This window comes from Saimiri boliviensis, chromosome 7 (assembly GCF_048565385.1).
Source record: "Saimiri boliviensis isolate mSaiBol1 chromosome 7, mSaiBol1.pri, whole genome shotgun sequence".
In the NCBI taxonomy this organism is placed as follows: Eukaryota; Metazoa; Chordata; class Mammalia; order Primates; family Cebidae; genus Saimiri; species Saimiri boliviensis.
This window is the reverse complement of record NC_133455.1, coordinates 86,536,322-86,551,821: the sequence shown is the minus strand read 5'-3', so window position 1 is coordinate 86,551,821 and position 15,500 is coordinate 86,536,322. Positions and strand designations below refer to the sequence as shown.

At 37.9% G+C, this 15,500-nt stretch overlaps 1 long non-coding RNA gene and 1 pseudogene across 1 annotated transcript; one reads left to right on the top strand and one right to left on the bottom strand.

Annotated features, from left to right (window-relative positions):
* The first annotated feature begins 446 nt into the window (after window positions 1–446).
* Window positions 447–15,204, top strand: LOC141585007 (uncharacterized). Its single transcript, XR_012518289.1, has 3 exons — window positions 447–636; window positions 12,659–12,730; window positions 15,063–15,204. It is a non-coding gene; the product is annotated as an uncharacterized LOC141585007 (long non-coding RNA).
* Window positions 6,211–9,082, bottom strand: LOC141585030 (small ribosomal subunit protein eS24 pseudogene; annotated as a pseudogene).
* Window positions 15,205–15,500: the final 296 nt, after the last annotated feature.

The window sequence follows — 15,500 nt, the reverse complement described above, 5'->3', positions numbered from 1 at the left end:
GGGATTTGAACCAGTAACCTTCCAGTTGCAAGCCCTACACCTTACATCTTAACCAACTATGTATACAGGCCACTTGTGTTAAGAGAAGGCAGAAAGCTTTCTTAAGCCGTATTTTGAATGAGAATGCTGCACCCTGAGGCAGTGTGGCCTGCCCAAAAGCCAGGTGGGGCTGATGGCCATCAGCCTCTTCCTTTCCCTCACCTGCACCAGCAGAGGAAAAAAGCTGCATTAACAGCTGCTGCTGGGCCGCAGTGAGTTTCCCACCCCTACGGCTTTTGGTTGCCATGTTGACCCTGCCAGAACCACCTGCGTGGTTTGGCCACTCCCCAAGCCGCTGCCCACACAGGGACCCTGGCATCCTGGGAAGTCTTTTTACACCGGAGAGGCCTGCCAGAACCATGCACCAGGCCACCACCCTCCCTGGTCCCCTGCAGGCTTCGGCTATACCTTGCCCCTCCCTACTGCTTTTCTCTGGCCAACCTCTGCAGGCTGGGTTCTGCCCCGGGGCTAGGCTGTCCCAGCAGGAGCAGAAAGAGGGGGTGCTTATGCTTTCCACTGCACAGGTTCCAGCAGGTTTTGGTCCCAGAGGTGATATCCAAAGGATAGAGAAGGAGACGGAAAGCAGAGAGCTTGCAGGTAAAAAAACTACGCTTTTAATTCGTCTGGGCTGTGTTGCTTGGGAGGGGCTCGGTTGTGTCTCCCAGGTGCTGCTGCTCTGGTTCCCTACAGCCCTGCCTTGCTGTGGCTGCTTCAAGTGTTCTTAAAGAGACAGGACACAATGGGGCCAGTTTTACTTACAGTTTTAAAGTCTTCTTCTCTGGCTTTACCCCTTTCCTGGCTGTACCTGTCTTTCTGGCATACCCTCTCCTGGCATACCCCTCTCCTGGCTGGCTCGCCGAAATATAATATTGTGGTTCAGGGGTTCAGGGTGCCCTCAGGTCCCCTGAGAGGCTGTTTCTCCAGTTCTTGGCCTCCTGCCCTCTCAAGAATGAGAGAGGGGACCACAGCACAGTGCACAGTAAATGCTGGACTCAGAAATGTTTGCTGAAAGTGATTTATTTGGAGAGAGAAACAGGAGGAGGAGAGAGAAGGAAACAGCTGACTTTCAGCGAGTGAGAGAATCCAGAAAGATGGAATTCAGGAGAGGAAAGCAGCTTCCACACTGAGTGGAAGGGAATAGAGACAGATGGAGTTTAGGAGGGGAAGACAGGCTTCCATAAGAGAGTGTGGAAGAGAACTCCAGAGAGGAAATCCAGGAGAGAGAAAGATGGCTTCCATGAAGGGAGTGTTCATGGAAGGGGACCCAAACATGGAGTATGAAGGGGTGTGGAAGAAGGGGACTTTTAACCTGGGAGGAACCCCCACCTTCTCTAAGACCCCAGGCCAGTGAAAGGAGTTTCTTAGAACTTCTGCTGGGGTGATTGACTCTTAGTTTCTTCCTACGCCCGCAAAATTTAAACATAAACAGTTAAATCTCCTGGATGAAGAGAGGTGGGCATGGCGCTCAGTTCTTGCGCTTAAAACTACCCCTCCTTGTGGACCCGGAGAGAACACCTTCCCTCAGTTTCAGGGTGGTCTATATTCAAGAAGAACTAGAAATACTAGAAATGACAAGATAGAGCTCAAGCAAAGAAAATGAGAATTGGATCTACAAAGGAGATAGACTGCATCACTGTGTTTGCACCAAGTCCCCACCTCCCTCGGGCTGCTCTCAGCCAGTGACTGAATGTGTCAGGGATACTAAGACAGACCCTTTCCTGGGAGATGTAAAATTCCTTTGATGGGCTGCTGTGGTTTGACGGTGCCCCGAAAAGCCTTGCCACTTTCCTTAGATGGCATGGTGGTCTGGTAAGCTTCCAGTCAACACTCGTTCCTGCCTCTATCTCACATCAGGATCAGTGGTATCTCACAGTTCTCCCAGCCCCGCCCCTGCCCTTCCCCCTACCCAGCCCTCATCCGTGCAGGCTCCCTCCTTATTTCCTCTCACAGACATTTCCCTTAATAAAATCCTTGTAACTTTAATCCCATCTGGGGTTTTACTTCTCAGAAAACCCAGACTAACAAAAGCATCTATATTCGTACAGTGCTTTATAGAATATACATATAGTTTTCCATATATGCTATGGTTTATATATGTAAATATATTTTCTCATCTGATTGTGTAAGAATTCTGTTAGGTAAGCAGGGTAGGTACAGTAATATCATTTTACAAGTTGAGAAATCACAGCTCAGAGAGTTCAAGTCCTGTGACTCTGAGAGGCAGCGCCTTAGATGACCCCAATGACTCCAGCCTCCTGGTATTCATTTCCCTGTGTAATCCCCTCCCTTTGAGGGTGGGTTGGAATTATTGACTGACTTCTAATGAATAGAATATGACAGAATGGATGGGTTATCACTTTTCAGATTAGATGATAAAAGACTTCAGCTTCCATCTTGAGTGTTCTGTGTTGTTCTCTCTGAGGGAGAACAGCTGACGTCTTGTAAGGTAGCCCTATGGAGAAATTCATGTGGCAAAAGACCAAGTTCTGCAACAACCATGTGAATGAGTTTGAAAACAGATCTTCTCTTTCCAGCCTGTCTGATGAGACCACAGCTCTGACTGACAGCTGGACCGCAACCTCATGAGAGACTTCGATCTAAGGACATGCAGCTAAGTCACACCTGGATTCCTGGTCCACAGAAACTGTGACATAATAAATATTCATTATTTTAAACTGCTAAGTTTGGAGGCAATTTTTAAATAGCAGTAGGAAATTAATGTAGTGTCCAGTGTTCAGAGTGGGTGCATAGCAGAATACGCCATTGAAATATATACCAAAGCTTTGTCTAGCTTTATTTTCTTTCATCTCTACACCAGTTTGCAAAGCCACTTTTCTCCATTCTTTCTACGAACAAACTTGAGTCACTAATTATTTTTTTTTTCAGTGGTTAGGGTCGATTAATCATTTTTGCTGGGGTAACGAACATCCCCTAAGTCTCAGTGGCTTTCAACATCAGACATTTATTTTTGGCTTGTGGGTGTGTCAATTAATAATGGCTCTAGTGGACGTTGTTCAAGTCTGTTCAGTTCCGCTCTACATATCTTCACATCCATAGTGAAGGGGCCCAGGCTAAAAGGGCTGCCCTTATCTGGAGTGCTGTTCTCATAGCAGAGACGTGAACGTAAGAGCACAAGCTGAAGCATCCAAATGCAATTACAGTTTCTGCTCGGAAGTGGAATACATCACATTTATTTACATTCTATTGGCCAAATCAAATCATTTAAGCAAGCTGATGATGTGGCAGGATGGTATATCCCCCTAGTGAGGCACGGGAAGTTACAAGGAAAAGGACAAAGGACATGGATTTTGGGTGTGGGGGAACATGAATTTATAGTACATGAGAATGATGGTTCGGAAGAATAATATGACCTATCACATATGATAATAAGTGCTTATGAATCTAGACCATAACAATTGTTGAAGAATTACTGCTAAGACATTTTGGTTTTAACTTTTCTTTGAGACAATAAACCATGGTCAGTCATTCTGGATGTGGCTTCTTTGCCAATTCCTGTTCCAAATGACAGTCTAGTATTTTCTACCCTTCTGCCCAACAGTTTTGGTGAGGATAGATCTTTTCACAATGTATCCAGTCTGGATACAAAGATCAGTGTCACCCAGACTGGAGTGCAATAGCATGAACATGGCTCACTGTAGCCCCAACCTCTTGGAATCAAGTGATCCTCCCACCTCATCCTCCTGAGTAGCTGGGACCACAGCCACTACATCCAGCTTTATTTTTTTTCCTTTTTGAAGACACAGGGTCTTGCTATGTTGCCCAGGCTGGTCTCAAATTCCTGTGCTCAAGTGATCCTCCCATCTCAGCCTCCCAAAGAGCTGGGATTACAGGTGTGGGCCATTATGCCCAGCCGACATTTTAAAAATTAAAGCATAGGGTGTAATAAATTAGTTTCTTTGGGTACCTTATGAAAACATCTATCTTCACTGAAACTGCTGAGCAGAAGGATAGAAAATACCAGACTGTCATTTGGAGCAAGAATTGACAGAGGAGCCACATCCAGAATGTCTGACCGTGGTTTAGTGATGATATTTTTTGTTATAACTTTTAGAGGTGGAATTGGTTTTTTTCAACACTATGTCCATTTAAAAGGCACTGTTTTTACTTTGTTTTTAAAATGGGCATGAAGTCCCACAGGAAAACATGAGATTTCCTTATTCTATGATCCATGAAATAGTTACCATACCCTATCAACCCTGAATGGGCCAGGAACTTATTAGAATTTCTGAAAAGTTGTTAACACTATCCCTTGAAGGAAGAAATAAGAAAAATAGAAGATGCAAATCTTTTTTTTTTTTTTTTTTTTTTTCCCACAACGAAGCGTTCCGGTAATGATTTTCCACTCTTTGCCTATCTTGATGCTTTAAATAGAGTCTAGTTTAAAAATATCTGGTATAATAAAATAAGAAATAGGCAGCCAGCAAATTAGGAAGTAGGTAAAGCTAATTAAAATAATTCTGAAGACTATCAAAGGTACTAGATTTTTTTTAAAAGAAATGCCAATATTTCAACCTTTTCTACACAATATTTTCATAGCTAACTTTGAGTTAACTTCAATGGCACCACTACACATTTAAACAAAACTATCACGGTAATGGTATGTGTTGATGTCTGGCAGTGCAGCTTAGGCTTCCTGTGTATTTCTTTCTGACAGCCCTGTACCAAAGTACAGCGGCCACAGAGGAGAAAATGAGGAAATTAACAACACAACGATGCATGTAGATGCTCAATACAAAGTCATCTTGCCGAGAGGGAGATGGTACTTAGGGATACGGCACATGTGAGGTGGAAGGTGGACTTTCTCTCCCTTTGCCTTAGGCTATCTAATGCTGAGAGGAAGCAACATTTTCAGGTTTGCATGAGCTTAATTTCACCGTCCAGGCCAAAGATTGGGCCATTTTTTTTTTTTTTTTTTTTTTTTTCGTGATAAGAGGAATAAGGACCTTCAGTTCTGTAAGCAAGTCCTAGCCTCCAGTTCCCTCAGAACTAGTTAATCTGGGTAGAAAAATACTTACTTGTAGCTACCTATTTGTGTTCAAGTTTATAAATTTGCAATGTGAATTTAAAATCTCGACAGCAACATCCTATAATAATATATCGAGAATATTATTCCCTGAAAATATGCTAATACCGGCTGATCACCCCTTCCATCTCTTTTCTAGTTCCTCCCCATGTTAGTGGATCTCTAACTTTCCTCATGTTTTCATTTCCTCACACCTATTTTTACTTCACATATGTACACATATGTATGTTTCTCACACTTAACCAGGCATAAAGCTGAAAAGCACTTTTATTATTTGTTATGTTTATTTGATTCTATAATTTGTTATATTTATTTTTATTTCCCATTTTATATTTCAGGCTCTTTTAAAAATAAACTTGTAATACAGATAATTATATTTTTCTCTTTCAATAGACTTTTTCTTTCTTACTTATGCACCTCATTGTTTATTGTTGCAAGGGGTCCTAATTGGGAGATTTCAGCACAAACAAAGGCTCTTCATTTCTGTTTCTATAATGAAACAACAAAGTGAGATGTGAACCTTGGGGTGTTGACACTGAGAGCCTCAAAGAATAAACAATATCATTTAAAAATATAAAAATTATTTTTAAATACGTAAGTCCATCTATGGTTTTGGAAGTTTTCTCTCTCTCTCTCTCTCTCTCTCTCTCTCTCTCTCTCTCTATATATATATATATATATATATATATATATACTCTCTCTTTATATATATATACTGGAGTACACAAACTTGAGGCCTAAATTTCCTTGGAAAACAAGTTGAATGACATACAGACTTCAAGTTCTATTATTTTATTTAATTTATTTTCTGAAATTCATTAAACTTGCTATTCTTGGCAAGTCATAGAAACTTCAGTTACTCCTTCTCCAAGATTTGTCACAGGGGAATAATAAGGCTTCAGATCTCAAAAACAGGCACTAATTAAATAAAACTGTATATTTTTAAAAGCGTTTAAAACATATTGAGAATGTATATTTTAATATTTGTGATTGTGATTTCATTTATTTTTTTATTTTTATTTTTATTTTAAGTTTTTAGTTTATTAAGCTTCTCGTGAACAATCCACCATGGCCACAGACAACATCATTTCAGCACCATTACCCTTTCGGCTGTGATCCAGTCCAGCTCACTTTTTGCCAGCACCAACATTGTGCCTTTGCGGTCCCCCTGACTTCCTTCATTCTGTTCTTGCGTTCCTTTTGTTGCTTTCTTGAGGTCTTTTTCCTCTCATACAGGCCACGTCTTGCAAGTCTATGTTTGGGTTCATTTTTCTTTGCATAATCCATGGAATCATAAATCATGCCAAAGCCAGTTGTCTTGCCACCATCTAAATGAGTTCTAAATCCAAATACGAAGATGACATCCAGAGTGGTCTTTTAGATTTTGGCTAGTTTTTCCTGAATTTCTGTCTTAGGCACTGTTCTCTTGCCGGGGTGAAGGACATCAATGACCATTTGCTTCCTCTGAAGTAGTCGGTTGGTCATGAACTTTCTAGTGTGGATAGTTACTGTGTCGTTAATGATGGCAGCCTATCCTCAGACAGCCAGGGAGGAAAAGAGAGCCACTGTTCACCGGCCAATGTTATCGTGATTTCATATATTAATGGTTTGCTATACTTGAAGATACTTGCAAAAATATCCTGTTCTATTAAATTTATTTAAATACAAATACATTAATGGATAAACATAATTTTGTACTTCTTATCTAAGCATGCTGTTCCTCATCATAGCAGTCACATCTTGGAGTTTGATGCATTGGGACTTTGTGAGTTATGAGACTCACATACTACTTTACCATTCATATTTTTGTACTCAAAATCGACACTCATACGTGTTGGGATACTAATATTACATGCATAGTTTTTTTTTAATATATACACAGACTCATCATTTTAACCAAGGATATGAGTAATAACAACTAGATAGTCATCCAGGGAATGCCATTAAAATCTGGCATGACTAAGAGCAACATTTCATTCAAATTCTTTGGTGATTCAGAACACTTGATTAATGCTCTTTCCGTCCTCTCAGCAGTGTTTCCTGTTCTTTGCCACATGCACAGCCACAAGCAGAAGCACCAAAACTCTGAAGGAAAAAAAAAAAGCCATTATTGAAGTAGGGCTGGAAACTAAGTCACTCTCTCAAGAATTCCAGCCACAAATAAAAAATTAGAGGGAGTCAGAGAAATGGAAATACCTGGCTCTTCATTAGAACTGTTTCCAAATATTTATTATGCATCTATTCATCACTGATTAAAAGAAACATTATTAACATGTTTGCTTCAAAGCAATAAAAGTCAGCCACCATGAACATGAGAGAATTTATTTCTGTACAGTGCCACTAACAGCACTTGAGACTTGGTTCCATTTTTAGTAAAGACTCTCTTTCTTGTCAATGACTAACTGAAGCAACAGAAGCCCAAATTAAATCATCATATTGACGGTCCTTGGCTATGCCATTTGGCAACTCTGGTGAGTGGAATCTCCCAGCATACTAGGAAGCCACAGTGAAAACTAATGTTCACATCAGACTATGGCTACTCAGATTGCATATGGTAAAAGAGAGTTATTAAGAGTGGAACCATATTTGAGGCCATATTTTAGGTAGCTGCTGCTACCCATCAGACACAATTTTATTTTTATGTAATATAACTTCGTTTTCCCAACAATGGCTAAATAATGGGTGGCATCACCCAAAATGAGGACCTCTGTAAAAAGAAGTCAACTCTTGGGTGGAGATGATTGTCTTTATCATGTGCTTTAAAGTTGGAATAGAGGCTCTTACTCTCTAAATTCAGTCTTCATTGACATGTGAAACCTGCCGGTAATAATTCCTTCCATTAGTGTACATCTTCAGATGGCTGTTTTTAATAAAAAAAAAATTTAGAGAGGGATCCCCAAATTAAATACCCAACATCTTGAAGTATATGAGTTGTCAGATGTTTTATTCATTCATTAATTTTTTCATCCATTCACTCACCTCTTTTATGCCTACCACTGAAATTTACAGAGCACCATTTATGTGCCCTGCATGCCTCTATGTGGTAAAAATCTTGAGGAACGTCCTTGAGTGGCCACCCCCTATTAGCAGCAGAATACCAAGCTGGCAGTAGTACCCAAAACAGGGAAAAAGGCACAGAAAAGGGAAAAGATATTTGCCAAATCCGACTCTGCTATCTCACAGCTTTGCCTAAAACTAGCAATGGTGGTGCCCACAGGTGTCCAACCTCAACCACAACTGGTGAAGTATGCAAAAGCTGCCTTGAAAAAGGGAAGTGGACTTCGGAAATACAGGATTCCCTAGAGTCATTTTATTGGTTGAGAACAAATTTTCCTTAGCATTTAAAACATGGTATGTACTCAGTGCTTTAGTGACAGAATCCAGTTAGTTTCCCGGAGAAAATGGTCAACATATGAAGATGTGTATGTTCAGCAAGTCTAAATCTGAGAATTTCATCTTCTTGATTAAACCAACTCCTCTAATTTTGTAAGTGGTTACAAACACAAGACCTGAAACCTCAAAATCACCTTGCCTATGCATTCCAATCTTATTCTCACATCCCATATTGCATTTTTGACCATACTTTTTTGTTTTCAGTCTCCTTTTATAATGCTGTTGTTCTTCCCTATGTGCCATCTCATTCTAAGTTAATATATTAACAACTTATCTCTCTGCTGTCAGTGTTTTTTTTTTTTTTTTAAACCTTCTTAACTGTTCTGAAAACTACCACTATAATATCATTTTGATCATGTTGTTCATGCCTGTGGTGCAATGCAAAGGCTTCTAAAATTTAGCTTCAGGCCCTGGTTGTACTCAGTTACAATTTGTTCTGCCACAGACCTTTGACCCTGCTGAACTTCAGATAAGATCCTAACTCCTTAGCTTGGTATTAAATTTGTCCTCAATCTATTTTTGCCATCTTTTTATGTGCAACCACTCATTTTAAGTCTTCTGTTTCAGTCAAAATGGTTTACTCACCACTTCCAAATCACTCTTCATTTCTCTCCTTCCATATATGGCTCATAACGGCTTTATAAACTCGTACACAGCTACAAATGTGAGCTTTGTGTAGCTTCTGATCAATCTTAAAATGTCTCTAAGTCTGATTTTCTACTGTAAAATAAAGCTTTATCATACCTAATTTCTCAATCACGTAGGGTTTTTGTGAGGATCAAGTAAACCAGTATTTATTGACGTCATGTTATATGCCAAACACTTTGCTGGTTTTAATAACATGTCTTATTAAAACTTTCCAATAATTCTGTGACATAAGTAGGTCTTATTTTCATTTTACAGATAAAGAAACTAAGGCAATAATTTGCATGTAAATAGTTTGCTATTTGAAAAACAACTATAAAAATGTATATATTTGTCTGTTTGTGCCTGCTACTAAATTTCCTAGTTTATACAATCTTAGTATTTTCTCCAACTACATTTTAAGTTCTTCTAAGGTGTAAATGATTTTATGAATTATAATACGTCCTCTTGTGGTAGTTGATAAAGGTATTAATTGCTTGTAAATATTTACAGGTTTATTTTGATGTACAACTGATGTGATTGTCTGATGTTTTCACTTTTCCATGAAAGGAGCTTAAAATCTTTCCCTCTGTACTTTTTGCCTATTGGGTAACAGCCATATACCTGAAAATAAAGAGTGATACCAGGGACATGAGATAAACCTCATTTATGTGGGCTTCCTCAGAGTGTGTATAAGTTAGTATAAATACAGATTTGTCCTCTTTGCAAATATTTTTAAATGTATGTAACTAGGTCCATCAAAGTTGACCCAATAAAGGTGAAAATATCAAGGATAATTCAAAACCATGTACAGTATGTTTTTACAATGTCTGTTAGTGATGAGGCAACTGAGGATGCCATCGCTTCACTGGTGATAAACACAATAGACGCGGTAATGACAGACCCTCATCAGACACTGGCTTTGAGAACTTGGCTTTGATAATTTACAATAGAGAAAGCAAAACTAGTTTATACTTGAGCAGGGATGTGTTTATTCTACTTATCTGAAGTTAGAGCAAATCATCACAGTGGGTTGAATGACCTTAAATCTGCATATTTGCACAGAACTTAATGGACCATTTGCTGATAGATGAATTCCAGAAAATAAACCAGCTCCCAAATTTGTGTTTGTGTGTATGTGTGTGTGTGTGTGGATATACATACACACATCTATATCATATATTACGTTATTAAACAAATGTGTTTCTTTTACAGAAAATTGTAAATAATGGACTCTAAACAACGTCCTAAATAAATAAAGATGCTGGGATCTGAAGGCTAGCTCATTCAACTGAATTTTTAAAACTGTACTTCAAGTTTACCTAATGAGTAAACATTCTTAGTTGATGAAATGTGAATTTGATTTTTACCATTTGTTTTCTTTTTCTTGATGAGAAAGAACATGCTTATATGGTGCTTTGATCAAAAGATGTAACTACTTTAGGTCCTGTAAGTCCATTCTTTTCCATATGAGACAAAGCCTGGCACAAATTACATTTCCCTTATCACATTGTGCTCAATTCCAAGTACCATTCTACATATTAATATATGTAGACATAGCACCTTTTTCTGGATAACATGCTTGGAATCAAGTATGATGCAAGGAAATTAATCCATCAACCTCTTCAGAGAAGAGGATGGTTTAAGGAACCCCAGTCTGTCTTTTCAGTCCATCAAGGCCAGCGTTTTGCCTTTATCCACTAGAGGGGGTAATGTTCTTCCATCCTAAAATACCATGGACTCAAATCCAAACAAGATTTAAATTCACACAGTGACCTTGTTTATTTTGAAACCAGGTAAATTAAATAATACAATATAATGGATGCCAAAATCATCAATAAAAGTTGTTTCAAAAACGTTAGTGACACAAAGATCAGAAGGATTTGTCATTCTTGTCGATTCTAAAATTTGCCAAATCCGCAGTTGTAAAGATGGGTAAATTTGTTTTAGTTGTGAGATAATAATTTATATAAAGTAATGCTTTCTGTGACCATTCCAAAAAGCACTATGCAATTTTTTATGTGACTGATTTCAATGTATTGGGGTTGATAATTGGATTGTTGTCTGTTTTGTTCAGCAAGGAAGCAAATCATCTCTTTTTATTTTCTTAAGATATATTTAGGAAATATTTAGAGAATTAAATAGATTTATAGAAGTTTATAATAAATATCATAAATATGTAAATGAGATGTGATATAACATACTTGATTAGTAGTACAAGGATTGGGATATGTGAAGATCAATAACACATTGCAGAGTTGATTTATTACATATAAATATGTAATTGTCACTGTTTATCACGGTAATGATTTTCCTTTTAATAAATTCCAAGTCAATAAGATAAGAATGTTTTTTCTTTAAACCTACTGAAAAATAGTTTGAATTGCAGAATAGCCAATCCTATTTAGTTTTTAAAAGATAATCAAAATAATTGGTTAGAAATAACCAGTAGCCAAATTGATGAAATTTCTTAATTGTAATTAACTGTGCTATTAGGTCAGTTGTTCAGTTATTTCAATGAATAAGAAGCAGCCTAATCAAAATGCAGAATAATTAGTTCCATTGAAAAGCGAGATAGAATTTGTGAAAAGCAAGTATGTTGCATTAACCATATTTTTCATGATTCTAATCATTTTCTCAAATGAAATATACTTCTAGTTCCTAAAGATTATTTACCTTGAGTAAAAGCTGCAGTAGTGGTTTCAAATGGGTATCAGACTCACCATACAACTTTTGAAATTATTGATACCTAGAGGCTCCCCTGTAGGAATGCATATTCAGCAGATACAAAAATATTTGTATCAATTTTAGTCTGCAGCCCTGGTGGACTATCTCTGAATTGCATAAAAAGTTAATTGCACCTGACTAGGTTTTTCTTCTTGCTTTCCACCCCTGGAAGGCATGCTATTAAAAAGTCTTTGGAGACAAAAGAGGAAAATCATGGTAAATTATTACGACTTTTTTCAGGAACACCCTCTATTGTATAAGTGAGAGTAAAGGCCTCAAAATATCTATGAATTCCATATTATAGTGCAAATAAACACGCTTTTGAAGTCCTGTATTGTTTTTTAGTAATTTGTGCTGCCTGGAGATCTTCCAAATACAGCTAACAAAGGCTTGTAGAAAGGACTTTAAGCATCTTGAAAAAATTTTTGCTATAGACAAGAACGAATATTTACAAAACAATAATTTCAAACAGATCCAAACCCTATAAATAACTATTGTTTTCTTGAATATTACCATAAAAATACAGTTATTTAAAAACTGAGCAACATATGTATGTGCTGTATACATTAAAAGAAATTATACTGAAGTGATGTCTCAAATGAAGGTTTTATAATAACTGGGAAGTTAAATTATATGCATCCTGAAAGAATGCATAGATGATATGCACACATTTCATGTCATCTATGTGTCATCTATAATTTATTTTACTATAAATAGGATTTTCAATACATATTATAATCATTATTAATTTATAGTACATGATTTGCTTTAATCAATATAAGGACAAACAGTGGAAATAAAAAGAAATCCTTTTTTTTTTTTTTCTCCTAGAGAATTTTTTCTACTCCGTTTTTCAACACTTATCTGAAAACACAGAGACTACAAAGGGCAACAAGTTCCCAGGTCAGTAGAAGGAATTAATGTGCGTTCAAATAATTGCAGTGTAATAGCACATCTGCATATATATAAGGTATTGGAAGCTATGGGTGCACAGAAGAAAAGTGTCTAACTCTGCCTGTAAGAAGCCTAATGGTGAAAGCCATAGTTGTGTTCATGTTGGGGGTTGTGTGTGTGTATGTGTGTGTGCACACATGCATGGTCATGTTAAGGGGTGTGTGTGTATGTGTGTGTGTATTAATAGATGAAAGAACAATCACTGAAGATTCAGAAGCAGTCCAGGATTCATTAATTCATTCAATTTCATCTAAGTTTGTGGAATTTCACTCTGTACAGACATAGCATTTTCTGTTAAAAAGCAGGTAATTCCTAAGGAGCTATGTCCCAAATTAGCCAGAACATCAATGTAGAGTACCATCAACATGGAGACTGAGAGTGAGATAGAGTGTTAGAGAGGACAGATCTCTCCCAAGAGGTATGTGGCATTAAAGTCCTGGTAAGACTGTTTCTGGAGAAAGATATAGCATCAAAAGTTAGAGGATTTCAAGACCAGCCTGGCCATCATGGTGAAATCCCATCTGTGTAAAAAAAAAAAAAAAAAAAAGTTAGAGGCAAGAAAGCATGGGAGAATATCCAGGAGCAATTCTTTTCCCACTTTGGAGCACGTCCCTTCAACCCAGCGCACATCTACTCTGGGAGCAATTTCTGAGCTCTTCCATTCAAATTAATACCTGGACTTATACTAGACTTATAATTAGAAGCAGTTAAATCTTTAATTATATGCTATTTTGCATTGTTTTGTGATTCTTTATTACTTTTTCAAAAATTCCTAACCGTCTACATTATGACTTGTTTGAGGGCAGGCATTGATTTTATTCACATATGATGTCTTTCACATTGCCTACTATGCTATGTGTACCGTGTGGATTTGATAAGTATTTGTTTATTAAGGAAGAATGTGACCAAATGTAGTAGCGGTAGCGTTGTCATATAAAATATAGAAAACCCAGCTAAATTTGAAATTCAGATAAATGAAATACATTTTTAGTATAAAAATACTGATGAGATATGATTATACTAAAAAAATTCATTTTTAAAAGTCAGAAATTAATATTTAAATTGCATGTGTGAGTGTGTGTGACTCTTCTGTTTTGTTTTACTAAATCTAGCAGCCCTAGATGGTAGTATATCTTTTATGGCTTGTCAAAGTTTCCAATGTACGGAATATGAATTCCTAAACTTTCATTCTTACTAATAAGAATAGAAGAAAAATGACATTTGTGAACCAAAGGCCCAGTGAGTGAAGATGAACAAATGAACAAACTGTGTTGATTGAAAGGATGAATGTGAGAGCCTGCAGACTACACAGACTGGAGAAGAAAGTTGTCTGAGACGTAGATAGGATGGTGACACGGCAAATAGGAACTCTGGGAAGCTGAGTGGGGTGATCACTTGCACCCAGAAGTTTGAGACTAGACTGGGTAACATGGTTAAACTGGGTCTCTACAAGAAAAATACAAAAGATTAACCAGGCATGGTGGCACATGCCCATAGTCCCTGCCACTTAGGCTGAGGTAGGAGAATTATTTGAGCCCAGGGAGGTCGATGCTGCAATGAGCCATGATCACGCCACTGAACTCCGGCGTGGGCGACAAGAGTGAAACCCTATCTCAAAACAAACAAACAAATGAAAAACAAAAAGAGACAGGAGAGACCAGTTTTTATGAAACAGTAAAAAGGGAATGAAAGACTTAAAAGAGACAAAGAGTAAGAATGAAAAATTGATGAGAAGTGGAGTAGGAAAAATAAGCAGGAGATGAAAAATAAAAATAGATTGAGAAGGTGTGAAGAATAACAGACCCCTTCTTCCTCTCCTCCTCACCTGTGTGCCCAGAAGATTTATCTCTTGCTGCTGGTGGTGTTGCCGATGTCACCAGTCACCCTGGCAGCACAGAGAAGGGTTCATCTGCTTTTCTTCTCAGGACAGCCAAGGTGCCGAGCTGGCCAACAATGACAGTGAAAGAAGCGTCTGATCAACTGGAGTGAAGGAAGTAGACAGGGCTATAGAGAGAAAGCAGTGAGAGCATGCACCAGTGTGCACACACACACGAAACAAACCAAATCTCTGATAAGTGGGATGGGGTGGCAAAGGTAAGTTCTAGGGAAGAAACGTGGGCTAGAATAAAAGTCTTTCAAACATGAGTTCTTATGATACACCATGACAAGAGTAAAGTGTAAGGAAAATTTTTTAAAGATGTATGACAAATAATTTGTATTTTATTGTATGGTGGCTCTTTCTGAATTGCTTCAAACAGCATTCTCTTCCTAAACGACATAGGGAAGGATAGAGAATACTGAATCTCCTATCGTCGGCTTTACATGGACCAGGAGACTTCTTTTTCTTCCTTCCGGAAGTGTTGAGGAGTTAGCCAACTAGGAAACAACCAAAGGTGAGTAACACTTTTAATTCATCTTCTTCAAAATTCGGTGACACTTCCTTAGAGTCCTAGGTCGCTGCTCGATGGGCAGTTTTGTAAGCCAAGAGCTTGCTTCCTCATTCTAGTTTCCTGCCTAGTTCAGTGGGTTATTGCTCATGACACACTGGTAAATGGGGTGAAATGAAAAATAAGTTTGGATGATCCTGAAAATATATCTTACTTATGACTCTGGCCCTTAACACAGATTTTGTATGCGTGGGGGAGCAATGGGGGTGGTTTGCTGAAGAATTTTATTGTTTTGTTTCCAAAACTAATGAGCAACAAAGAAAATCTGACCC